The sequence below is a fragment of the Falco punctatus genome (genome assembly GCF_963210335.1).
Source record: "Falco punctatus genome assembly, chromosome: 1".
Lineage (NCBI taxonomy): Eukaryota > Metazoa > Chordata > Aves > Falconiformes > Falconidae > Falco > Falco punctatus.
Window position 1 is genome coordinate 14,756,617 of NC_137580.1, and position 26,198 is coordinate 14,782,814.

At 36.9% G+C, this 26,198-nt stretch overlaps 1 long non-coding RNA gene across 1 annotated transcript; it reads right to left on the reverse strand.

Annotated features, from left to right (window-relative positions):
- Positions 1-3,126: 3,126 nt before the first annotated feature.
- On the reverse strand, positions 3,127-12,960 carry LOC308058238. Its single transcript, XR_013925744.1, has 2 exons — positions 3,968-12,960; positions 3,127-3,742 (listed from the first exon to the last, which is right to left on the reverse strand). It is a non-coding gene; the product is annotated as an uncharacterized lncRNA (long non-coding RNA).
- Between the last annotated feature and the right edge of the window lie 13,238 nt (positions 12,961-26,198).

Sequence of the window (26,198 nt, forward strand, 5' to 3'; positions counted from 1 at the left end):
GGATCAATCTTGTTCAAGTTCTGCTGCAGCAGTGAAAGCTGTGGCCATTAGCACTGGTTAGTTCACTTTCACAAGCCATGAACCTTTTAACAGAATAATCTCCAACATAAAAGCACCATGATCCTTACTCCGATACTGCCACAGAAGTAGCAGACACTGGGGGTGCAGTTACAGTGTGCTTACAAGGAAAGATAATCCATTGACATCTAATTATAATGCTTTGAACCACGGCTGGCTGGCTGACTGCGAGAATATAAACCGGACCCTAAAACATCACAAAAACTGTTGGCTGACTGCATTCATGCTTCTTATTTTGTTGGGGTGTTTTTAACTAACCTGAACAACATGTCAGAGAATTCTTGTTACCTACTGGAACAGGCAATGTCCAGAAGTTGTACATCACCACACGCAGAATTCACCTTCATTGCTTATTTAAGCCAGGAACTCGGATGAAACTGTGCATTGCTCTTAATCAGTCAAGATACAGCTCTGAGAGCACCATGGAAATAGAAAAAGGCAAAATAGAGTGTATTTGCATATATCACATGAAATTAGGCTGTGTTGCAGCATGTAGTGTACGCATGCACATTGAATGTCAGCTGAGTTACATTTTTCTCAAGGTGACATTGGTGCTTGTCTTGCCAAATTGGATACAACTGACAAGTGTTTTCATGTAAGGGGGATCTATCCCTCCCGTCACCTTGTCAAGCTGAGCGAAGGCAGACTCCAGCATATTCCTTTCTCGAGTGATGAGGTGGTTTCGGAGTCATTAAAAGTCACAAAGTTACACTGCAGCGGTGTGCCATGCATACTAGATTAACTCAGTCAAGGCTGTCTTCCTCGGGTTTGGTGAAGGCTCCAGCTCCTGGCTCTCCCCGCTGCCATGCAGACCCAGCCCTGCAACCCCAGTAAACTCCAGGCTTGTTCTTTTTAATGTACCTCACACATCTTCTTAAGAACTGTAAATAGCACTTTGGCCAGCCTCACTGCTGCTTGCTGGCTCATTAGGCAAATATCTAAGGGCTCTTTTTTACCCAGAGTATTCCCAAACATAAGTGATCAATGCTATCCTGGTGTCAGCTTTCTCTGCAGCTGCCTCCATGAAGATATTGTCTTTCCTAGCAACAGCGGTAAACAACTTAAAAGTTAAAATATACTTCTTATGCAACACCTCATCAATCCTAGATTTTAATTTTTCACAGAAGATGACTGATACGTATCACAGGAATGCTGACAGAGTGCCACAGAACATATGAAAACAAAATTATTGTAAAAAAAAATTATGAAAGAAAAATAATCCAAAATAAAATCCATTTTAAAAGAGGTCTGGAGAGATGCTATTACTTGTCTTTGCTTCAGTTATATCATCATACCTGTCCAAAAATTTTGGCTTGAAGCTAAGTTCCTTGGTGTTATTATGTGGTGATGGTAAATACGATTGAGAATTCCAGCCAGACAGCATCATGCTGTTTCCTGTGCTCAGTGAGGTGTTCCTTAATTAGATTAAGCTGTAAAGCGCAGATTCTAAACTAATGGAGCAAATTTAATTCCCTCTAAATAATTATCTGATTAAGAACTTTGCTTGCTTTTAGGTTTAAGGCAGTGTAAGTCTACATAATAATAGTAGCATTAAATAAGGTACCTTTAACAAAACATTAAGCAAAGTGTCAAACTATGGACTCAAGGGGGATCCCAATATTATAGTGTCTCCAATCCACATGGAAAAGAGGAAAGTTATTATTACCAAATTTCACCTTACTTTTATTATTAAATATGTAAAAGCAGCTAAGGATCAGATTTTCTAGTGAAAGTGGGTATATAAAATATTTATATATCTATATAATGGTGGGTGACAAACTTTTACTGATAGACTATCCTGATTCCAGAGTTTTCATCTGTTGACTCTATCTTATCAAAACCAGTAGTTTTAAAACATACGTTCTCTAACTTTTTAAAAAAATAGAAAAGAGACACAAAATATCTTAGTGCTCCTAAACTATTTGAGCAATAAAACCTAAGGACACCTAAGCAATGTAAATTCTACCTATAATGAAATGTAAGACACATTTTTCTGGTGAAGTATGTACTTGGGTTCTTTTCTGATTTAAGTAGTTTTAGAAACATTTCCCTCTGCTGATATTGGTAAGATTCACACTACCAAGAAAAGCAATAAGGCTATACTTAGAAGCAGAGATACCAATTAAACTTCATGTTACCACATAGACAAAACAATGAAAGTGCAAAAACCATTAATTGTTCCATAAAGTTATCTAATTTATTTCAAATGAAGATATTTTTGTATATACATACTGTGGAAAATGATCTCAATAAGCTTCTAAAATGAATTAGCAGAATCACATTAAACTGGCCTGCATATGTGTGTTTATCCTAATTAATTGTGGAAATTCATTATGATAAACCGAATAAAGCTATTTTAGTTCTGAATAAGATGTACACTGTACTTCAATGTCACTGAGTTAACCCCTTTTTATCACATGTTGTTCTCTTGATTTCTCAAGTTTAAGAAAAGTATGTTTTTTTAAAAAAAAATGTAAAATGAAGCATGATGAACTGTCCTTTGAGTAACACATTTTCAATGAACATACCCTAAGTTACAGCACACAGTTTAAGAATGTTGAATTAAAGTCTTGATAATTCCCTACTTCAATTCATCTGTATACCTCGGGTGGTCTTAACTAATACGCTATTCGTTGATGTGCAAGATGATAAATTATTCTGTTAACCAGAAAAAAAAAAAAGGACATTCTATTGTGCATTTTCAAATGTCAACTTTTAAAATAATGAACCCATATTTCTGAATTTCGGCTTGTTTTTCACTCCAGTTTGAGAACGATGAAACAATCCTACTTCAAGATTTATAACAACAGCTGTGTGAATTACGAAAGCACAGAAGTGTCATTTGGAATACATGAAGACTATAACTTTGTCTCAACTTTTGCCTTTAAAACAGCTGCGCATAATTTGCTTAAATTTTTCTGACGACTGGACATTGTAGCTGAGGCCAGGCATAGAAAATGTCAGGCAAAAATCTCTCAGAAACTTATAAGCAGATATATCACTCAGAATTAGTAGGTTAGAAAGACTTCAATGTTCATGACAAACTGATAAAACAGATGGATTGTAATGGAAATTTCAAAGGTAAAAATCACACAATATTAAATGGAAATATAATTTGCTACAGCATGACTCCACCATCTGGAAGGAGTCATGTTGCATCAGCTTCTCCTGTTTCTTTTCTTTTTTTCACCAGAGCAGAATCAAATAATTTTGACATCATTCTTACACAGGACAAACAAATAAAAAGCATTTATTGTGTTCTCTCATTTGGCAATGTTTGATGTAATTCAATGTGCTTTATGAGACTGCATATCCATGAAGACTCACAACCTTCAGAATTTATACCCATCCTAGAAATACCTTTTGATTTATTCCACCAAACACGTTTGTTCCTGCCATGAATTCTACTTTCTCCTATGTCAAGGTGCACGTCACACTACAAAAGGAAGCTTATATGAAAAAAAAAATTAGTTTATAGTCAATACTTAAAAGCATAAAACAAAAAAAAAGAACAACTATACTCAAAGAACAATGTGAATGGGTGGTAGAAAAGCGGGCAAACAGTTAGTTCTGGGGTCTAGACCAGCAGGTCAGATGCAAATAAGAGATGAGAATAGATGGTGCCGAGTGTCCATGGTCATGGCTGATGTGAAAGGAAACAGGCCTAAAATGAAAAGAAGATAAAACCTGGTAATCCCTTATGGTAGCAAGGAGAATTTTCTTTCTATTATTCAATCGATATTGGGAATCAATGCAAAATACCAAATGAATATACAAATCAGCTTTAGCTTATGCATCTTTCCAGCTTTGTTAATGTTAACAAAGTAGACATGGCAACTGGACATTGATGTTTTTGTTGTATTAAGCATTTGGTTTTTAAAATACTTACATGCTAGAGAATAGCAAATGTCACACAGCAATTGATTCAGCAAATGCAGCTTCTGTCTCACAGTCCTGTAAGTAGCGTAAACCATTACTGATTTTCTTAATTCTATAACAATTACTTTCAAAATGATGTCTACCAACTCATGATTTATAATTTATTAACAACTAAATAAGAGGCTTTCGAATTTGTGCTACGTTGGTTAGATTGATGCAAACCATGTGGCAGTGTTATGATTTACTTATCGACTAACTTTCACAGTCAGGGTTCTTATAGAAATACTAGTTACTTATGACTTCCAAATTAATTTTCCACAACAATTCACTGAGCTTACAGTTTATTTGTCCCATGAATGTTTCTGCCAGTAAGTGTCTAGACAATTTCAGAAAAGCAAAAGAGGAGGATGTGGAGATGCAGCCAGGCAGCATTTTGTTCTTCACTTCAGAGAGTCTTTCAGAAATACTTTTTGCCTGTAATTGGAACTGCCAATTCTCATGTTTCCATCAAGATTTATAGAACTCCTCCCCAAAAACATGACAGCTCTTGCCATCAAATGCGTACCCAGGAACATGCTCTTTCATTTAAAATGAAAGTCCTCTTCAGCAAACTGAAGTTCAAAACTGGAGGACAAACAAAAAAAGATGTCTTGTTTTTAAACATCTTATGAAGTTAAGGCAAATGAGATTTTAATGAAGAGGGGTAAAGGTGTTACTCTTCTGCAAGATTGTGGTTGCCACAGCTGTGATTGGGATAGCTATACACTAATACTCAGGTAAACCGAAACTATGTAAGCACAGCTTAAAACCAGCTGCAGCAGAAGCAGGAATCAATAAAATTTCTACAAATGATTCATACTAACTTGACATGCTAAAAATTGTTGCATTGCAAAAGTCATGGGTGGAAAATGGGAAACTTAGAAGATAATGAAAAATAAGGGAATAAGATGTACAAAATGAACAAACTGCATGGATTTATGAGAACAAAGAGACCTTTTACCAAAAGTTAGATGTGCAAATTAAAGCAGATTACGGTCATCCTTAACAATTGACACTTAAATAGCAAAAACTTCCAGCTCTTCTATATCTTGGCCATGAAAAAGACACTCATTACTTCAGAAATAATTCATTCAATATAAGAAACACAAATGTGTTTGTCCTCTGTATAAGCCATGCCTGCTTTTGTTCCCGTTTCTTGAACAATACCTTCCCTGTTTCATTCTGGGTTTTGAAATAAAGTTTGTATTTGTGTCTGACTTGTTCCAATTCTACTTTTATTTAATGAGTATGGACAACAGCAGGAATAGCGTTTGATGTGCTGTTTGGATTGGGTTCCTACCTTAGACTGGAAACCCAGAATCAAGCATATTGTGTAAATAACTTGCACAACATTTTGCTCTTTCTTTTGGAGTTAAAATACTTCTGGCTCTTGCCAAGTAAGTCTCCAGATTGCAATATGCGTGATCTCCTATGAGTCCACATCAGTGTGGTAGCTTGTAGGATATAAACAAACATTACCTGTTCACACGTACAAATGTAGAGACCTTCGTACTATGAAAAATCTTTCTGCACACTTTGGCCCAGATTCCAGCTCTCAGTTAGAAAGGTGCAGCTTGTCTCACGTGTTTTCAATTCTCCAGTGGGGCAAAGTTACTGTTCCAAGCTGAAGCAGCCCCTGCCAATTTCAGATCAGCTGCGGCCCGTAGGGAGAAGGCTATTCTAGGATGAAGTATTCCTAAGTGATATGAATCCACTAGCTAAGAAAAATAGAGCAATGGTGTTTTCTTTGCGTTGTATAAAAGTGCCACACTGTAACCAAATTTAAATTTCTTGAAGGTCTCTCAAAGTAGCAAATATATTAAACTAATCTATGTGGAGATGCTATGTTAGCCAAATATTTTTTACAGACACTGAAAGACTGAAAGAATAGGACAATAATTCTAGGATAGAAAAACATACCATGACTTCAGACTTTGAGAAAATATTAACCTCTACCAACTGAACTTTTTGCTTGTCAAAATCAAGAAAAACATCACATCATGTATTTAAATATGACATGTTTAAGAAATAAAAAAAGAGAGAAACACTTCAGATTTTTTGAACTTCACATAAGACTTAGATAACATACTATCTGATCAATTGTTTTTTTAAAATAAGATCAAGACTGGGGTTAGATACAAGTCTGGTATCCTCAACTTGCTAAACTAAATAAAAAGCTAAGTCCTTAAACAAACACTAAAGGAAGAACAGAACTGCTTTGCACATGATGTTATGCCATTGCACTGTTGCAAAAAGTGGCCTGATGTAATACTACAAAGTCTTTAAACAAAGAAGAATAGCTTGAATGTAAGTAGTTGTATATCTCCTCCCAAACTCAAACTAATCCAAGACTTATCTCACAGAACTGTGGTTTTCTTTCTTAATTTCAGATTCTTATTACTAAGAAACATATGGGCTTGCATCAGAGCATGTACTGGCCCAAGTTATATTCCCAGCTGTGTTCACTGGAGATCAACCAAATTATTGTCCCCATGTAGCCACTTTTTTTTAGTTCTTATTTTATTCTACCTTAGCTATTTAAACTGTGAGCTTTTCTTTGCAAAGACTCCCACTTCTCCAATGGGTTTGTAGAGCAGCAGCGCAACAGTGTCTGAACCTAATTTGAGTATCCTATATTAGCATACTAAACATGTTTTAAAAGCACTTCAAACAATGCATCTTAGAAAAAAATCCCAAAGGCAGAAAAGATACAGATGAATATTTATGATAAATACAGAAAACTCCTTAGGAGACCTGGTGAGACACTGTGCTTGTTCATTTTAAAGGGCCCAGAGCAAGCTGATTTGATTCCTGATTTCAGATGCTCACCACTCAGTGGTACTGCTTTGTCTAAAACTTCTAAAATCTGCTTATTAGTCCAGCTTTGTACTGAAATGTCAGAGCTCTTCTGATAGAATTATGTGCATAAGCACAGAAGAAAAACAGTGGACCATTTTAGGAAGTTGATGACGATTACTGCAATATAGAAAGCCTTCTAAAAACAAAACAGAAAAGAAAGCTTCGCATTTAGCCACAACGAAGAGCTCACAGCAGATTGGTAAACAATACTTCAAAACATGATGAAAATTTGTTTTGTTTCTTAAACATCTGAGGCACTGTAAAAATGCATGGCCAGTATTTTGCTGCTATGATCTTCTCAGTCATCTATCAACAGACATATCCTCATAAAAACAGAAAGGGGCACATTGAAGAAATCAGTTATAACTTCTAACTTTCAGCCAAGGGTGAAACTCCTTAGGGTTCCATTGTTTCCACAGACATATATAACAAAATCACATCATAAGAAAAGTTATTAGAAGTATATATTATTCAACAAATACTAACATGACTATATTAGGTACTGGACTACACGGCAGTACTTGGTGACATTGTTCATAGGTGTTGTTTAATACAATAAACAACTGAGATGTGATTTTATATGTTTTTTGGTCAGTCTGTGAAATGGAAAAGCTATATATTGGTTAAATCTGTGGTGAAAAAGTGAGACATAAGAAAAACAAAAAGTCTTAAATACCTTTTAAACAACTTTTTAACCTCTAAGTAAATCTTTATACCACAATAACGACTTTATTTTCCATTTGTAGGGATAATTGAAAATGAGCTTTACTACATTAAGTGAAAAGTAAAACTACCACTGAGCTGGTGTCTTCTGCAGTATCACCAGTAAGAACATGCAACAAGAACATATTATCAGTCTAGAATTTTCATCAGAGATTTGTAAAGTCACTGTTTTTGTCTTTTTATGGCTCTGCTATGATACAAAAAAAAAAAAAAGTCCAAAGAAAGATTCAGACATCATGGATTAAATTTGTAGTTGTCTTTAAATCTCAATTTCAAAACTTAAATCAGCCCACACTCTTAGTAGAATTAATGGAAAGTACCAAATATCTTTAAAGATCTGTCCTTTGTTTTTTTTCAGAATCACAGTCTTAAGTACTTCTGGTATTTTTTCTCCAGAAGAACTTCAGTATGTTTGGCTGAGATGGTCATACACTGGTAGAGAAATAATAGATTTTTAAGGATTATACCTAAATGACTTGGGTCTTCTAAACTGTTCTGTGTGTATTAGCTGTCTTTCTTATAGACCTTCTAGCTAAACCTACCACCATCAGTCAATAGTTAAAACAGAATTAGCAAAGATGATGATGAATGCATGGAGGTATAAAGACATAACTTGTGAGAAGCTTATACTTATTAGCAATCACTAGTAAAACATGAGAGAATGAAGGTTTTCCTCATTATTTCTCCGGGTAAATCCTCATCCACAAAATGCCTCCATATTTCAGATACAACTTCTTTACTCCAACCTTCTTTTTTACAAAGATTATTTGAACTAGGATATGAGCTTTTAAAAGCTATGACCAAATACTTTTTTTAATATACAGAGCTGCATCAAACCCCGCTTAATTTGCATAATTCCTAACTTTCCCCCCCCCAAATTCTTGCTTTCAGATTAGGATCTAAAAGGTAGGAAAAGAAACAGCTGAATGCAAGGGTATCAGGAATAGGAACAAAATTCAGTTTTGTCAATAGTATATTAAAAATTTTGAAGGAGTAATGAAGAACTTGAAAAGAATATGAAGGTGGCCTTTTGACATGATAAAAAGGTAGCCAGGTTCCAGGAGAAGGACATGCTGCTCTGTGCAGCCAGACTGCTTTTTCTTTTCCCATCACAGCTCTCCAATCACAAGCCTCCTTAGGCCTGCAGCAAAATGCTTCTTGGAGCTTGTTTCTCACTGAATTGGATACAAGTGTTTTCATAAGCTAAATTTGCTTTGTTCTCTGTGCAGTTCTAAAGTTGCTGGTCCTGCTGCCAATAAAACAAAATATAATGAAAGCTCTCTAGAGACTTTGGAGAGCTGGAAGCTCCAGAGAAAAAGAAGGAAGCATGTTGCTGTTTTACAGAAAGAAAAACAGTGGTATGGAGAATGAAGTGACTTCTCAAAAAAGCACTTAGCTAGTGGTAAAACTAGAAATACAGTGAAGTAAACACCCATGCAGAACAAATGTAGAAAAAAATTAAGAGTAAAATAGCGACAAGGATAATCTTTTTCCCTCTCATTCCCCTTTATAAAATAACATCCACTTCTGAAATCTTGAAATATCATAGAGATGTTCTGGAAAATCTGAAGCATAAATTCAATGCCTTCAGTCATTTCAGTAACTCATCACTCTCATGGTAGCTCTGCCTGTTTGGCTTGCTCCTAACCTACTGCATTCCTACCGTGATGTTGAGTTGGCTATTGTAGTAGTCTAAACAAAACATTCTTCCAGCCGCCTTCCTTGGCTTATGGCTCCATCATTTATTATGCTACAGCAAGCAGGGTTAGGAAGGTAAACAGCTCAACTTAATTCTGTCTTGTTTAAATTGGCCCTTGAAATGGGCAACACTTACAAATTCAGCATTTAGTACTTAACGAAATATTTTATTCTATGGTTTGACTCTTTTATCTACAAACTTCTTGATTTATAGCGAGAGCTGCAAACTTATAAGAGAGAAGATGTTTTCTAAGGGCTAACACAAGATTCTCACAGAAAGATGACTGTAAGCTTGGCTGACAAATCAACATCTCTAGGCCTGACATGCCAGACTGACTACCTGAATGGGCCCACAAAACTACCTGTCAACTAACTCCCAAAGGACCTTTCCAAGAAGGGGCAGCTCAGCCATTCAAAACATGGCATCTCCAGTTCCCAGGCACTTTCTCCCATATGTGTTGGAAGAGTCACACGTTTAGAAACAACAGCTGAATTTTTGCTATAATGAAGACTCATCTGTTTGCAAGCTGGAGCCAGAAAACACTGAAACAAAAAAAATTTTGTCTTCTCCATGCCCAAAGGGGTTAGATGGTTTGCCACAGCAAAGACTTGTCTAGCCTGGAGTTGTCTGGGCCAAGAAGGAAATTCAGCAAACGAGAGAAATGTTGAGGTAGAAGAGTGGGAGGATGGGTTTGTGAATGTCAGTGTCTCACAGGGCTTGTGGTTCCACTTGGCTGACTTCAGCTCTCAGGAGAAGAAGGGTTGCGGGCATTGGCGGTGAAGGCTGGATTCCAGGGGGAGGACTACAATTTACCTCCCAACTAGACTGGATAGTAGCCAACGCAGTGCTGCATCAGACTCTTCATGTTGAGGAGACCATGGGAGAACAACCCCAAATTTTCTGCCTTTTAAACTTGAACTGCAGCCACAGAGACTTTTTGTGTTTCTTTTCACATTGTTTCTCAGAGTCAATACATAATCATAGAATAACATAGGTTGGAATGGAACTCTAGATGTTAACTCGTAAAACCCACATGGAGTCTCATATGAAGTTCTTGCAAGATAATTCCTTCTCCAGCCTGCTCCTTCCTTTGACAGCCCCTTTGCAGCCCCAATCAAACCGCATCCCTAGGCTTTGTCTCTATGCCAACCCCAACTCTTAGCACTAGTGAACGACTGATCCACCCAGGAAGCCCCATAGCCCTCCCCCACATGAAAAATTTCTGAAGTGAGAAGTCTACTTGCAGACTGCCAATTTCTTTGGCAGCAACTTTACATCCCCACTTCACCTATTGCTCTACACTTGGTCTCTTGCCCAGCTCCAGGCCCAGGCCCATACATGTGCTGAGCCTTAGCCCAGGTTCCATAGCCCAGTCCTGCATGAAGAAGTTCTCAGAGGACAACACTTCTGGAAGCCTCCCTCCTCCTTTGGCAATCCATTTACAGCCTCAGTCTACCTGCAGCCCTATGCTTTGTCTTTCTTCAGTTCACCACTCTAATCCTAAGCATTGGCAGGAACTAAACCTGAGGTCAACCCACAGCCTAGTCTCACATGAAGTCCTCAGTAGAAAATTATTTTGGCATCCCCACTCCAAATGATGCCATCAGGTTAGTCTCTCTGCCACCCCCAGTTACAAGCATAATCCTTGACCTTCGGTCACGGTATGGGCTAAGCCTTAGCCCGAGGTCTTCATCCCTTCCACACATGATGAACTTTCCGCAGGCAAAAGCTTTGCTGCAGCCTGTCCTTTGGCAGTTTTATCACAGCCCCACTCCAACAGGAGTGCTAGACTTTCTTTCTCTCCCATCCTTAATCCTAACCCTAGCCTTTAGTATTGGCTTAGTTTAGCCTAAGAAGCCCACCTCCAGCCTGGTCCCACATGAAGAAGTTTTCAGGAGACGACTCTCTGGCAGCATCACCCTTCCTTTGGTAGTTCTTTACTGCCTGAAGCAGGACCATATATACACTCTTCAAATTTACTTCAGCCATTGTTTGAAATTTACTTGACGCAGTATTTTAAGAAAGTGTAACCAGTCCTATATTGCCATTCATAACATACCAAGATATTATTTACACATTTGCTTAGTGGATTTGAAAAGTTCCAAGGAGGTTACTATACCATTATTAGTCCCTTAAATACCAGCTTTTGCTTAAATAGTGTCTACACAGTCTAGGAGAATGCTGTTAGTCATTACCTTTTCAATAAATGGTGCTTTTGTCAGAGCTAAGTTTTTTTTCCTGAACCAGGACCTCAGGATATTCAAGGTCACTAGGTTATTTTTTTTTTTTAACACATCCTTATTCTTTTTAACTTTTGGTAGAAATAGATCTCTAGGACAATAATATGAAGATAATCATCATAGTAATTAGTTAAAGCTTTTACTCTTTTAATAGCTGAGAAATAGAATAGATGTTCTTCTGGTATAAAATCAGCTCAGCTCAAGTGAAGCCAATGAAGTTATAAACATATGCCAGCTAAGGAACAGACATATTAAAACACTGTGCAGCATTTCATAGAATATAGGCAATAATCTGTCACAAAGGCACTTTGAGATTCATTTATCAGGGGGTTGCAGAGCCCTTTAGCTTTATGGATGAAAGAGGTTATACAGTGGAGCGACGGAATTTCATTCTGTATTTTGACTCAGTTTTGTGAAACATTATCATTTTTTACAGTTTAAACTAATTGCTCTATACCAAAGTCTATTGCTTGATAGTAATCAGCCTAGACTGTCAAATCTATTTTAATTTCCAAGAAGGCTGCGATGCCCAAAATCACTGTTGGCTAGGCCCCATCTGAATTCCTAGGATGCAGTTCCACAGACACTTAAAACAATTTAATTCCAGGCTCCCAGCTCCAAGTCTTCCCTGACCTCCAGCCACAGGTTCCCCACTCCCACCCATGCACTAGCATTGACATGGAGTCAATGGCAGGGAGAACGAATTCAGATTGACCACTGAGGAAAACCTTGTTCATCTTCATGAATAATTGTGCTGAAGAAAAAATTTAAAACATTCAGTGGTCTGAAAAGCACTGCATGCTTTTAAAGAGAAACTTAGGAGGTGTTTTTTCATTTAACAAGAATAAAGTATTTTTCCCTTCAACATCAAAACAGTCTCTAAAAACGTCCAGGCCCGTCCTAGTTGAAATGAAAAATTAAAATAAATCAAACAAAATAGCCTCAAGTAATATTCAACATGTAAAAATTTAGCCCAAAATTCTTTCATGTTCATCAAATTTATAAACAATTTGAAACAGTTTAGCAAGAAATGTCAGGCAACCTGGACAGTCAGCAGTACGGGCTGTAGTACCAGTACTGTCCTTCAGGTTTTCATTTTTGTGCTGAACATGAACATAATTTGTAAGAACCATCATTTGAAATTCTTGATTTTTCTATATGGATCCTATTACGACCACATTTGAACAGAATTATTTTTGTCTTGTTTACAGTTGTGCAAATACAGCAATCTCAAACTCATTTCACTACTGCCAATACTTTGTAGAATCAATAACTAAAGGGAAAAGGCATTGTTACCTCACCTAGTGAAAAACTGTTTTGAGTGGAAACTGGTTTGACCTTTCTCCTGTATACTGCAATATGTCATATTTATATTCTGTAATGCTGAGATCAGGACAATAAACATTCTGCAAGGAGGGGAGTAAAGATTACTGTATTTTTTATATATATGGTATAGATATACTGTATGCATATGTGTGTGTATATATATAGTATAGATATATTGTATGTGTGTATATATATATATATATTTGCTGAACAAATTTAAGCCACACAATCTGTTCTTCCAAATCGTCTGAAAGTCTCTTTGGCAGATGTTAGAGATAGTTGTTTGTTACCTTCAATGGGAGAAACAAAAGTTCTTACTTTCTGTGATAATATTAATCTAAAAATGTCAAATACACCTGTGTGCATCCTAAAGGGCATATTTCACTTAGCTCAGTGGACCCACAATTCAGAGAAAGTTAACCTTAACAGGTTGAAGGCAGATTTTGCGGATGGTTTGGAGATCACACCTGAACTGGAGCCAGCCACAGTGTGAGGCTGCAGGCTGTGCAGCCAGGAGTGTGTCACACCTGTCACCTCACACTCTTCCCTGGAGCAGGCTACAGCACCGGCCCTCAACCAGCTCCCTAGCTGATGGTCCACAGTGCACCTTCTCCCTAAACATGCTGGCACGCAACTTGTACAATCAGGCCTGGTACGTTCTGTCCAGTATATGGGCTCCCATGGAAGCAAAAAGGCATAACCTCATGACAAAACTAGGGGCTTTATTCATTTTTGTTGCCAATAAATCAGAGAGTTATAATCCAGAGTGTCCTACTCTTGCCTGTATTTGACATACTGTTTCTATTGTTTTCCTTCAAATTCTATGTTTTCTCTAAAAGGTCACTCTGATCTCATGGTGCCCCGATTCTTATGTAGCATCAGGACAACAGGTTTCAGGATCACAGGCTGCATTTGTGACACTTGAAGTGTCTACAGTGAGCAGAACAAACCTTATTCCAAAAATATGAAGATACTTACATAGAAGGAACAGAATCATCAAACCCTATCTTCATCTCAGGTCTTTAAAAGACAGATGGTTTTGGTCTTGGATACCAAAAATATTAGGTACAGATCCACCTCTTTTTTTAAAAAAAAAAAATAATTACTGATTTTATGATACAACATTTTCTGATCCTTACCTAGCCATTAACTACTTGCCTCCTTCTTTATTCTCTTGTATTGCAAATCTAATGATCACATTACATTTGATTAAGTCCAGAAATCCACGGGTTTTTCCTCCTCATTCTTGTAAACTCTGAGAACACATAAAGCATGTCAGGTATAATCTGTTTATCTGAGCTTGAGCTTCTGTTTGGTATATTACTATTTTGTAGCAGCTTGCACCCTAAGAATATTTAGAATCTGATTTTCAATTCATTTAATGCTTAGCTGTGCAGATCCTTACATGCCTTTTTCTCAAACACAGATGCAATAAACCTCGTTCATACACCTGCTAGTATACATTGCTATAATGTGCTATCAAAAATGATAGATTTAGTATGAGATATACAAATACAGGATTAGTCATGGAAAGAAGAGACAAGTAATTCAAGTAATAACAAACTTCGGTTTGTTTTCTTCATGAAAAGAAAAACAGATTTTACGTTTTATAACTGATAATAATATGTGATTTCTACAAAAAACAAAATCCCCTCCAACAGCAAGATCTCTCACCCTCTTCTGCTCTAACTGTAAATGGAAGAGCCACAGGCAGTAGGCATTTTGGTTTATCCATGGATACCTTTGTCACATAACCAGACACTCAACTGGTTGTCTTTCAGGAGCAGTATTTTGAGAACTTGAAGGATGACAGCAACAACCTAGCTATTGAAACTGCAAAGATGTGCCCTTCAGACACATCACAGGTGTCTTTTTGAACAGTACCAAAAAGAGAAAAAGGCATCAGCCTTCCTTCTGACTAAAGTTATATCATGACTGTATGCATACACTGATCTGTCCTCTACTGGATCTTCAATAATACAGCCTTTGGCTTCGCAACAACACATACTATATAGTTTCACTGAATGAAGTGTTTCTTTGGTAGTTACATGAAAAATTTTAGATTTTAAGACCCTTATCTCTTAATCCAATCCAGTTTATATGAAATAACTGAGCCCTGCATTAGCTCTTTTCATACCAGGCAGTGACACTTTCCATCACTTTGCTTACTTAAGCAAATGTGAGTTTAGAAGTATGTGCAGATCAGCAGAAGTGCCTGCATCTTTTCTTCTTGAAGGTGAATTTCTAAAACGCAGATTTCAGATCTGGGTAAAGTTTTAGCAAGAAACAAAAAATGAACCAAATTTTGGAATTATACAGAAGTTTTTTTAAAGTTACTTGAAATGTGGAAGGATAGTTAACAAAAAGAACAGGTGTCAGATGATGAATCAGCTGGGTCAAATCTAATAAAGATTTAAACACAGGGAATTTCCTGTTTAGCACAAGCAGTGTTGTGCACCTGCATCATACCATTTGATATGTGAAAAGCTGTGCCAGCACTAAATGTCACAGAGCTGTGTGACTAACTCATGAAGGAGTTACATACTAAGTTACACTGGCTTTCCCGCTCAAACAATATCTTGCCATGTCTCTGTTCAGATTAATTTTTCCTTTGAGTCAGGTAAAGATATGTGATTATTTAAAAATTCATCTAAACTAAATTAACTGTATACTGATGTTAAACTTCTTTATTTGCCCCTAGCTGGATAAGCACCAAAGAACAGTTTGGATAAACGCACTGCACTTTCCATTTACACTAAACACATTTATTGAGATGCTAAACTGTTCCTAGCCTTGCACAAAGTCTACATCTGATCAGAGACTGACTTGGATGTCACCTAGGTAGGGCCCACACATGCCACGATAATAAGATTTTAAAGTCAAGACAATATTTCCAGGAAATTACTTGCTGCAAAAACTGAGGTATCTACTCTTTAAGCAACCTCAGAAAAATGATGGAGAAGAAACTGACTGGGGAAAAACAGATAAATGATGCTAATGTAAGTAGACTTGCAGAAGGAAAACTATGGTTGAATTAGCAATTTAATCCAGATCTTCATATTGGGAAAGAAAACAGTCACAAAACCAGAACTACAAAAGAGCAATGTGCCAGATTATACAACTATGCACTGGAAGGCAAAACCCAATACTGTTAAAGGATATCCCTGAAAGCATCAGACAAGAATGTCATCAGTACAGAAAGAGAGAACTCTCATCTCTGCTGAAGAATACTGCATACTACAGCTTTCTACCTCGACCTGTGATGACAGCATAGAGCAAATGGTATCCTTTTGGAGATAATATATTTTTATATATATATATATATATTATATAAGATAATATTTAGGAGCCTAAGGCCCCATAGGGAGCCCTAGTCACCTCAATACTTCACAAATTCTATAAAAAAGGGAAAAAAAGATAAGGATGTCAATAATACCTTGGCCCTCCAGTCACGTTAGACTCCTGTGTTTTTAGCAAAGTATGATAAACATGTTCTTCATACACTATTGGTGAAGAGCAGAAGTATAACGAAGAGTGGGAAAATATTTTAAAACTTAAGACTTATATGATGGATCACACAGCTCAAAGATGTCATGCTAAATATTGAATGTGTGAAGTAGAACTAAGAATAGGTTATTCATGCATGATCCCTATGCTGAAATCTAGTCTCATATTTGTCCAAAACTTTTGAATAATGAACACATTTGAAAAATGAATGATTCACTTCTAAAGAGCTTCCACCTAGTAAAACAGCTAAATTCAGGAAAATGTTCTTTGCAATTAATGTGACTAATTCTAGTAAAGAGTAATGTCTGTTTTTTTCTGTCTTGCATAGGCCAGAATTTGCTGGAAAAAATTCACATTTTAGTCAGAGCCTTTAATTTCTACAGCAAAATATATTTTATACAATGTTTCTCTCTTCCTGTCAAAACTGGTCTGCTTGTCACTGAAACCTCCCAATGTGTGTCAAATTCACAGTTACTACACAAGGGTTTTCATATTGCCGAGTTCAAAAAATCATCCAGCTCTCAATCGTGCCACTTATGATTTTTAAGCAATATTTTGCTAATTACTTTTAGGCTAATTAACGCTGTGTATTGGCCTCTCTCTGTGTGCCCTGGAGCCATTTGTCATGCTATTTTAGTACAGAGAGTGTTTTGCTACTCATTTGGTTCCCTACCTGGCACCATGACGGATGCTGGGAGAAAGGCTTGAGCCTCTGGTGTTTCCCTGCAGAGTTTGAAACTCTACTGCAAATTTTAGACTGCAGCCCAGTTTGAATTTAGAAAAACATGCTGAATCATTGGCAGGTTTGGTGCAGCTTGTTTCTGTCACACAGTAAGGGACTGTTTTTGTTGAATCTTGAAAGAAAAACTTTCCTGTTCCCAGTGGCTTGCTACAGGATACTGAGCACTCATGTCAGGACACTCATTTTTCAACACTTTAAAACTGTAAACTATATCTGAAAATACAGAACGCAATTAAAGTGAATATTGCAGAGTCTCTTGCTGCTGCTAGTCACTGTTTCTGGCAATTGTCATCATTTGTGTCATAAGAAATATCATGGGATCCCAGTGTCAGAGGTTGTGTATCAGCTTCCATCCTGTCAGAGAAAATTTAATATTTAAAGATGCAGTCAGAATACTGATCCTGGAATAACACCAGTGCAACGCAATGAAGAATCAGGCCCTTAATATTTAATCAAACATTCAACGTTTAAATACAAAGTCTCTTCTCACAGGATCAAGACAGTCTCTAGTTCTGGAATCTTATATAGTAGAAATTTCACATGTCACTCAGATACCATGTTTTTGTTTTTCACTAACTGGACTATCAGACTCCGCAGACATCAGTTACCACCTCATACTAGGTTCCTAGGCTAGATGTCGGAGATGGCAAAGTAACGCAATCCTCCTGCCACCCTCATAAAAGCAGGGCCACAGCTGTCTAGCATAGCAGGCCACAGTTAACCAGGATGGTCTTGGCTAAGGAAGGAACAAGACCAGCAGGAGATGGACAACAGTTAATGGACACACCGGGAGCCACTCATGGGCTGCCCATATAGGATCCTTTGGGTCAGCCTGGCACTGACAGTACTCAAGTGTTGCACTCAGTTCTGCACATGCTCACTTATACTGTTCCTCCACACATCAATTGTACTCCAAAAGTCCTTTTATTTTGAAATACAATTGATAAGCAGTGAAAATGACTCCCGGTGTCAAGAAGGATCATGTGAACCCACCAACCCAATCTCAGGTCCTAGGCATAAACAGCCATTTAATGGTTCCAGGAGCAAACATCAAATGAAGACTGTACGCTCTCCCCATCTCTTCTCTTATCATAACTGTCTAAGCATCATAGAGGAGGTATCTCATTAAGCATGGCTTCACCTCTGAAACACATTCCTTTAATCACTCCACAAGAGCTTGGGTCTGGCAGCCAACAGAGCAAAGGCCACTCCTCTGCTTTCACTCTAGTCTAATACTTTGTGTGCTGTTTGTTGCTATGTATCTGGGCACATCAATGCAACCCTGCTCCCACTCATTGGTAATAGCTTCTGTAACTCCCAGTCTCCGCATATTTAACCTTAGTCACTAGTTACAAAGACAAAAACAAGACCCTAGAACAGTAAATAATACACTTAATGTTTGTTACTGCATATCTCTTTTGAATTTCAGCAAACCCTGTTCTGTAATGTGAGAAACATACAGTAAAAAACAACACAACAACTTCAAATTGCAATCTATGTACATCTGAAATGACGACATACCACAGCATTAAGTTCTGCAGAGTCTGTTACTGGTTGAATAGTACACATCAACAGTTGTTGTTCTTACTACCAGTGGGCAGTTAAGTTGTTTAAACCCAGCACTAATTTTACTGGAATGCAGTGATGATAACATGACTCTATGTTATCTTCCATAATTTAAATAAATAAATAAATAAAAAATCTTATGAGATTAGGGATAGGGAAATGGTAAATGACCAAATTAACTTTCAAAACATTGTTACCTCCAACATTCAGGGATCCATCTCTGAATACTATTTTTTCCAGCCTATGATCTAAAGCTAGCAGAGTAATAGCAAGCACGCTATGCTTCCCTGCGTGGCACTACAGCTACAAATTGAAGCAGTGACCCACAACCAGCCTTAATCCTGTGGAATTGGCATGACCTGAACAGGGAAGGGGGAAAAAAAAATAAATATACCATGGCACTGAAGAAGGGACGGCTCAAAAAATGGGTATGTAGAAATTGATGGGTGATTTAAGATTTGTACTTGATGACAGGAAGTTTAAGTTTAATTTCGCAGACACAGGGTCTCTCCTATAGTGGAAATAAGGCAATGAAGAGAATACTAGTGACCATTCCACATGGACTCAAAGGGTAAGAGAGAAGAGGAATGACATTATAAAAGTAGAAAACCAGGAGAGAGCAGATGAGACACAGGGAAAGGCAGAAAGCTATGCAATGCGCCCTGAGCTTAGGGTTTGGCCCAGAAGCACAAAAAAATAGCTCTCAAATTGAAGATATTCTTTAAGCATGGGAAAGCAGAAATCTATTTAGCAATATTCTGTAGGCAAGAGTATTACTGTAACAGTAGTGACTGTCTTATTTATTAAGGCTGTTAGCACTTTTCTGTATGTGAAATCAGATACTTTTTTCTGAATTTGCACAGGATAAGTATTTGCAATCTTAGAAATTGTCTTTTATTGGAGACCTTCACCTTTTGCAGGACTTGTTGCATCATTTCCTGTATGCATTTCTAGCTTGTTTTTGAACAATTGCAGATTTAGAGCTTCATTACTTGCACTTGGGAGTTTCCTGCCCATGGTTCATAATACTAATGAGATTCCCCCCCGCCCCCCCCCCCCCCAGTTACATTGCCTAATGTTTTCTTTTCCTTTAGGTCATATATTTATTGTTTCCTGTCCAAAACAAATTATAATTTATCATAGCTACTGGTATTTTTGTTCAGCAGTTGGCTTGGACTAATTTTTTGGGGGTTTTCTGTTGGACAAGCTGCAGGAACAGTTGTCTTTGAATCATATTGATTAAAATTGTATAATGAAAGTAATTTGCATTCCTGTTATGTCTACCATTGGCCTGATCCAGCAATGGACCCTTTAGGAACTGGTGAATTCTTTAAACTCTCCCCGAGGTAATGTGGATTTGCAGAGACCCTGCGTCTCACACAAAAGTCAAGGATCTGGCAAAACCAATAATTTTCCCTAAATCAAAAAGCCATAAGTAAACATAGTTCTCTAACCTGCTTAAGTCATTCAAACTAATGCAAAGGGGAATGCCATGGGCTGTCATTTATAATTTGGTTTCTTTTCCAGAATATGCAGAAATGTCAACCAAACAGAAGTAGATGTGCCATAGAGATGCTGGCAGTATTTTCTGTTTGTCATGGTATAGGTTAACAGAGCTAAAATACTTAACAATAAAAAAAAATCTGCAATGCCACATTTCTAGCACAATAATCCAATTAAATTGCTTAGACCTAATCAGGATAGGTTCCAAACACTGCAAATGGAGGACAAGGTTCAGAATATACTTGTGCTCAATTTAGGACAATATACCCTGTTTAAGACGTAATACAGCTTCCCTACTCCCTCACTGCCTTTACTAGCAATTTTTTTGCAATACCTGAAGCACAGGTTGTCCAAAAGCAGTTGCTCGCCTCACAGCTTTGTTATGTTTAGAGGGAAGGATACTCATTTATATTTAAATACTTGGGTTCAATGTTCATGCTGACGTTTTGAAATGCTAGAATAGGTGTGCTAAGATGGTTGAGTTTTCAGAAGTGCTGTACGTTCCACCTGAACCGTTCCCACAGAAGCACTCGGCACAAGCCCATGTGAGAGGAGAACCTGGCCAGCAGTTTCACCTTGAAGAAGTGGGGGTCAGCAGCACCGTGTACAAGACATACACTACTGGTGTCTCATTCCTGCCCAATAGCCTCTGACCGCAGGCTCAGCACCTGCAACATCAGCAGACATGTTCTGTATGTCTTAGAAAAAGAGCCATATGCTAAACATTCTGCTTGCTCTTTCTGTCCTATTTATATCATCCACTGATATATTTCCTTTTATAAATCCATGATTTTCCCCTCTGATCTTCATATGCTATGCATTCAAATGTGTTCTAGCCATTTACTGGTTATTCTGAACTTGGAAAAAAAATTGATGAAAGCTTAGCAACTGGAACCTATTGACCTGGCCAAGGTGCAGGAGAATTGAAAACCTAGAAAACAGACAATACAATCAATTTTTCTGTCCTTCTTTGAAACCTTAAAACAGAATTTGGTCAAAACAGAAAAGGTCATATTTTCCATAAAGGTGTTTTTGTGAAGAACAATTTAATTAGATCTCTTTGAGTCTTGTTTCAATGATCTGCCTTTGGTATCGTAAGTTTAAAATGAACTCTGCTCCTTAATAAAACAGGAAAAGCGAAAGATTTAAGAGATATGTGTACAAACAACTTTTGCGTTTCTTAATGTCCTTTCCCAAGATGTATTTATTCTGAGCAAGCTGGCACAGGGGCAAAACTTTCCTACAATTACTCATTGGACCATCCCTTGGGTTTCAGAGGAAAGGTAATATGGCAGCATTTATGGTAGCAAGAGCTAAAGCATTGAAACTGTAGTAGGAAGAATTTAAAAATCGTACAGTAGGAAATCTTTGTTATGAATAAACAATAAAACCCCCTGAGCAGGATAAAATAGCATTACTGAAGAAAATACCAGATCTGTTACCAATGAAGTATAGTGTATTGAAAATGCACAGCTGTTGTTGGAATTTGATAGTATGTTGAAAGTTAATGATTGAAAGCTGAATAATTTATATATTAATAAGGATTAATTAATATTAATTGGAAATTGAGGTACATAAACTATAAATTTATAAGTTATTACATAATTAACTAATAGGTGATAAATAATTATTAATAATATCATTAATAAGTGGTTTCAAACAACACGAACCTAAGTAATGAAATTTAGTAAGTTTTGACTTCAACAAGCATTAAAAACTCCATTTGACTTTCATTTCCATTTCTTCAGAGATGCAGTGAAATTCTAAATGCAACTGATGGATTCTTTAAAATACTTTGAGTGGCCTCCAAAGAAAGCTGCAGTATGGTGTTAATATTAATTTTGTTGACAGACACATGATAGTATGACTTTTGTTGTTTACAGCAAGCCAACAATGCCAGTTATCAAGATTAATGCAGGGACCTAACAGCTAAAGTCCAAGCCCTTTTGTGACATCCAAAACAACTTAATAAGCTAGATTTTCAAAAATAAAACGACAGTTGTAGCAACAGAGAAAAAATAATCTATTAATATCTTGGTTCAATTTCTGCCTCAAAATTGGCATTTAATTGCCTGCTAACTCCAAAAAGGAAATTTAATTCTAAAGAATAATGTGCATTACTTCATTTATATTTACAGATGTTTATTCTAAGAACATTCATTCAAGACGAGGTATTAATTTCTTCCTTCTGTTCTTCAGGGGCATGCATTCCCCAGATAATGCTGAATTTACCTATGGATGGAAAACGGGCTGAAGCCTCTAACGTTGCTGCTATGAGCGTCCTTTTATCCCCAGAGTGAAGACAAAAAGGGAGGCAAATTGCACCACATTTGCCACAGAGTGAGCGAGAACCGGCAGGACAGAAATTTTGACAGGCTACCTCAGTTTAGCAGCTCTCTGACAACTACGTGTCTGTGTGCTTTCCCTGTTGCACGTCTGAGGCAATTTGAGGTTGCTTATGTGGAACTGATTAAATATCTTATTATTATTTGAAGTGATCTTTCATCTTTCACACAAATGCTTCTGCTCCTCTCAAATAAGGATAAAATGTCATAAAAATAAGTCATCTGCTGTGGTTACAATAGAGTGCATACAAGGAACTGGTTTGATTTATTTTAGTGGGGTGGCTGGGGACACAACTTTCTTCAATTATTAAAAAAAAAAAGAGAAAGTTTTTGTTATTTAAAGGGCAAAATGTTGAAGTAAGAGTTTCAAATAAAATCACTATGTCATAAGCTCCCATCCTGTCATCTGTCTGGTTGGTATTTTAAAATATGCACTTTAAGTTCAGGGAGGTCATCTGAAGAACTAAAGGATACACTACCATTGCATTAGACTAAAAGGACTTAAAAGAAAATAAACTCCTGCACTCTAACCCCCTGATCTAATACAACACAGCATTGCATTTGATCCAGAATCCTCCCTGTTTGAGGGAAACACCACACATGTACCTTCATATTAATAAATTAATTAGGTCCTTCAGAACCAAAAGTTATTTGCTGTATTCTAGCCGTTGGTTTTATCTATTGCTGCTACCTTAGTGAATTACTTGACTAAGATAAATCAGCAGTTTTTAGCACTGAAAGTATCACTAGACAAACAAATGTTCTACAATAAGCAGCTTTGGCGGGGCGGAGGGAGGGATGGTGAGGAGGGGGCAGGGAGGAAGAAAAGAAAAACAAGACCCATTTAGATTGCTAACTGCTGAAAAGAAACCTGCTCACTTCAGCAAGTGTAGTGATCAAAACAATAGTGACACAAAACTGAAACAGAGTACCGTTTTATTACAGCAATTTTCTCAAATCCTAGTGGGAAAGATAAAAAAAAAAAATATCTACGAGAAACACCAAGAACTAGAAGAAAATAGTCTTGGGCCACAGGATAGAAGTGATAGCAGAAGGGACTTTATTAGTTTGCCTGTGAAAACATTAGTTCAAGATTTAAGCCACATTTTAGAAGCTTCATTTTCATCCCTTTCCAGCACAGAAGAGGTAAGTATGACCATCAGAAAAGCTGTACTATATCCTGGAAAACAACAAGAAATATAAGCAAGTGTTTGGTGAAAACAATTTTACATAAATAATTTTTACTTGCTGAAATAATAATTCTAAACTTTCATAAAATAAACCACAAGGTAGGGCTTTGTTTTTTAGATAAGTATCAAAAGGATACCAAGAAAGGAAGTTCTTTAATTCCAGTACTTGTTATTTTCAATTATTGCCAACAGTTTGGAAAAAAATCCTTTATAATTAAACTATAGCTATTAAGGAAGTGGGATGGCTTCATAATAACATAAACTCTTTTTGATTGACTTGTAACATTCATAAACAGCTCTGATTTTTTTTTTTAAAAGTCTGCTGTTCATTGTTAATTGCAGAAAATAGTCACAGCCTGCTTAATTCACAGGATATTGACTAATGATGAATATCTCCACATTCTTTTCACAGCTAATCACAACAAGATGTCAATATGATGTTTAAACCAAGGCAGCAAATAAGTCCAGTCAATCCTAGCCAAGAGAAAAGTTATTTTAAAAAACTGGTGATCTGAAAAGCAAGCTTCATGTTTTTGTAATTTTTTAGATGTTTGAGGCAATTCGCTCTCCTCAGTTACCAGAAAAATATTTTCATGCCAACAATTTTATAACAAACATACAGAAAACAAAGAAGCCTAAAAGAGGTTATAGAGGTGAGCCTAATTCTACTATTTCATAATTTATGAGCATTTGAAAACAAAAAAATTTATTTTTTTTACCATAATACTTGTATGTTAAATTTTCTATGTATATATGAAGTTGCTAAAGCTTCCTGTGGTGCCAAAAGCTAGTTTCTCCTTAGTAATGATGTCAAAATAGTCTAAGCTTGTAAACACAGCAAATAAATTCTGAAGGGAATGCAGACAGATTTCCCATTACAGATCACAAGAGTCCCATACTACTCCAAAAAGCCAAAGTAAACAAATGAATGCAATGAAAAAAGACCCCAAATTATTTCCAGCCACTTATTTCTAGATCTTAGCTTAGTAAGTATGCTTCATGATGGGTACAGAAAGGTAGCACTGTCATACTATCTTATGCAACAGAACTAAAACCACTATTTGAGACAGTCTGTATTTCCTGCCTTGTGCTAATCCGTTATTTGCACTGTTACATGGATAATTTCTTTTAGCATTAGAAGGAAAATATTCTCATGTTCTACAACATTTAATCAAAATCTCATTTTCTTCTGCTCCCCCATTTCTATCCAGCCATCTCACTCCACATAGCAACTGAATTCAAATTGTTTACAGAAGACAGTAATTTGGTTCTGTACTAAATTACGGTACTCCCTCTATTGTTTTTTGTCTGGACTAAATTAGAAAGTGCATGTTGTTAGTGCTCACAAAAGCCCTGTGTATTCCCTTTTTGAACTATTCTCTCACACTATATCCATGATTTTACTGCTTTGGCCTCCTCCAGGGTAAACGGTACTGCGATAAAACCAATCTCAACTTTCTCTGACAAAGAAAAATCATGACACAGATCATTCATGGATGAGAAACTCCCTCAGTGGACTGACCTGCCTCCATCTGCTTGAAATTAGAGAGCAGCATATGTCATATCCTATGTGTTCAAAATGATTCCACTTCCACCTTAGTGTCTGAGATGTCAAAATGTGTAGTCTGAATATTTGGCTTTCAGTTACCTTCATAGACATTTCCTCCATTTGAGAGACAGGATACATGCAAAGGTGTGCTTGTGTTCATATATACGCACACATACATGTGCAAGAACAACCACTTTTGCACACACACCTAGTACGGGGCTGTGCTGTTCCACAGCCAAACACTATCCTGTATATTCCAGTAAACAGCTATTTCCAGGAATACTTTACAAAATGTACAGGAATCCTATAAAAATGTATTTAGCTTCTGAATGGAGGCAGGGATTTCCAGTAAATCCAGAAGATGGGAGAACTTTATTACATACAGGTGAAACTGCTCTACGCAAAGAATCAGGTACATACAGGCTCCCTGCTAAATATTCTCCTACAAACACTACTTTGTAAACAAAAATCCGTACAGTTTCAAACCATGCCATTGTAGACAAAAGTCATGTTGTCCTTAAAAAGAGCGAGTAAGTAATTTTTTTTCACTGTACTTTTTTTCCCAGCAGTTTGTGAAAATAAAATATGAGTGATTCAAGCCCTAACACTTACAGGCACCAATGGCTTAATTATTTAACAGTTCTTGGACTGCTGATATTTCCAGCCTGTGGACTTAGTTACAAGCTCAGACCTAGGGAATTGTGTTACTGAAAACAGATTATTAAATAATGAAATACAGGCTTTGAAAAGCCTCTGAGATGTTTACCTTTAGGAATAAGACCAGCATTAAGAGATTTCTAATAAAATATTGAATGAATTAGGGGACTTCCTTTTTCTGTATGCAGAGGTTACATTTAAATCCCCTCACTGCATAGCAGCCTTAGGCAACACAACCTGACTTGACATCCTGTTGCCTTGAAAAGGATGTAGAAGTCAGGTTTTTCTACATGAAA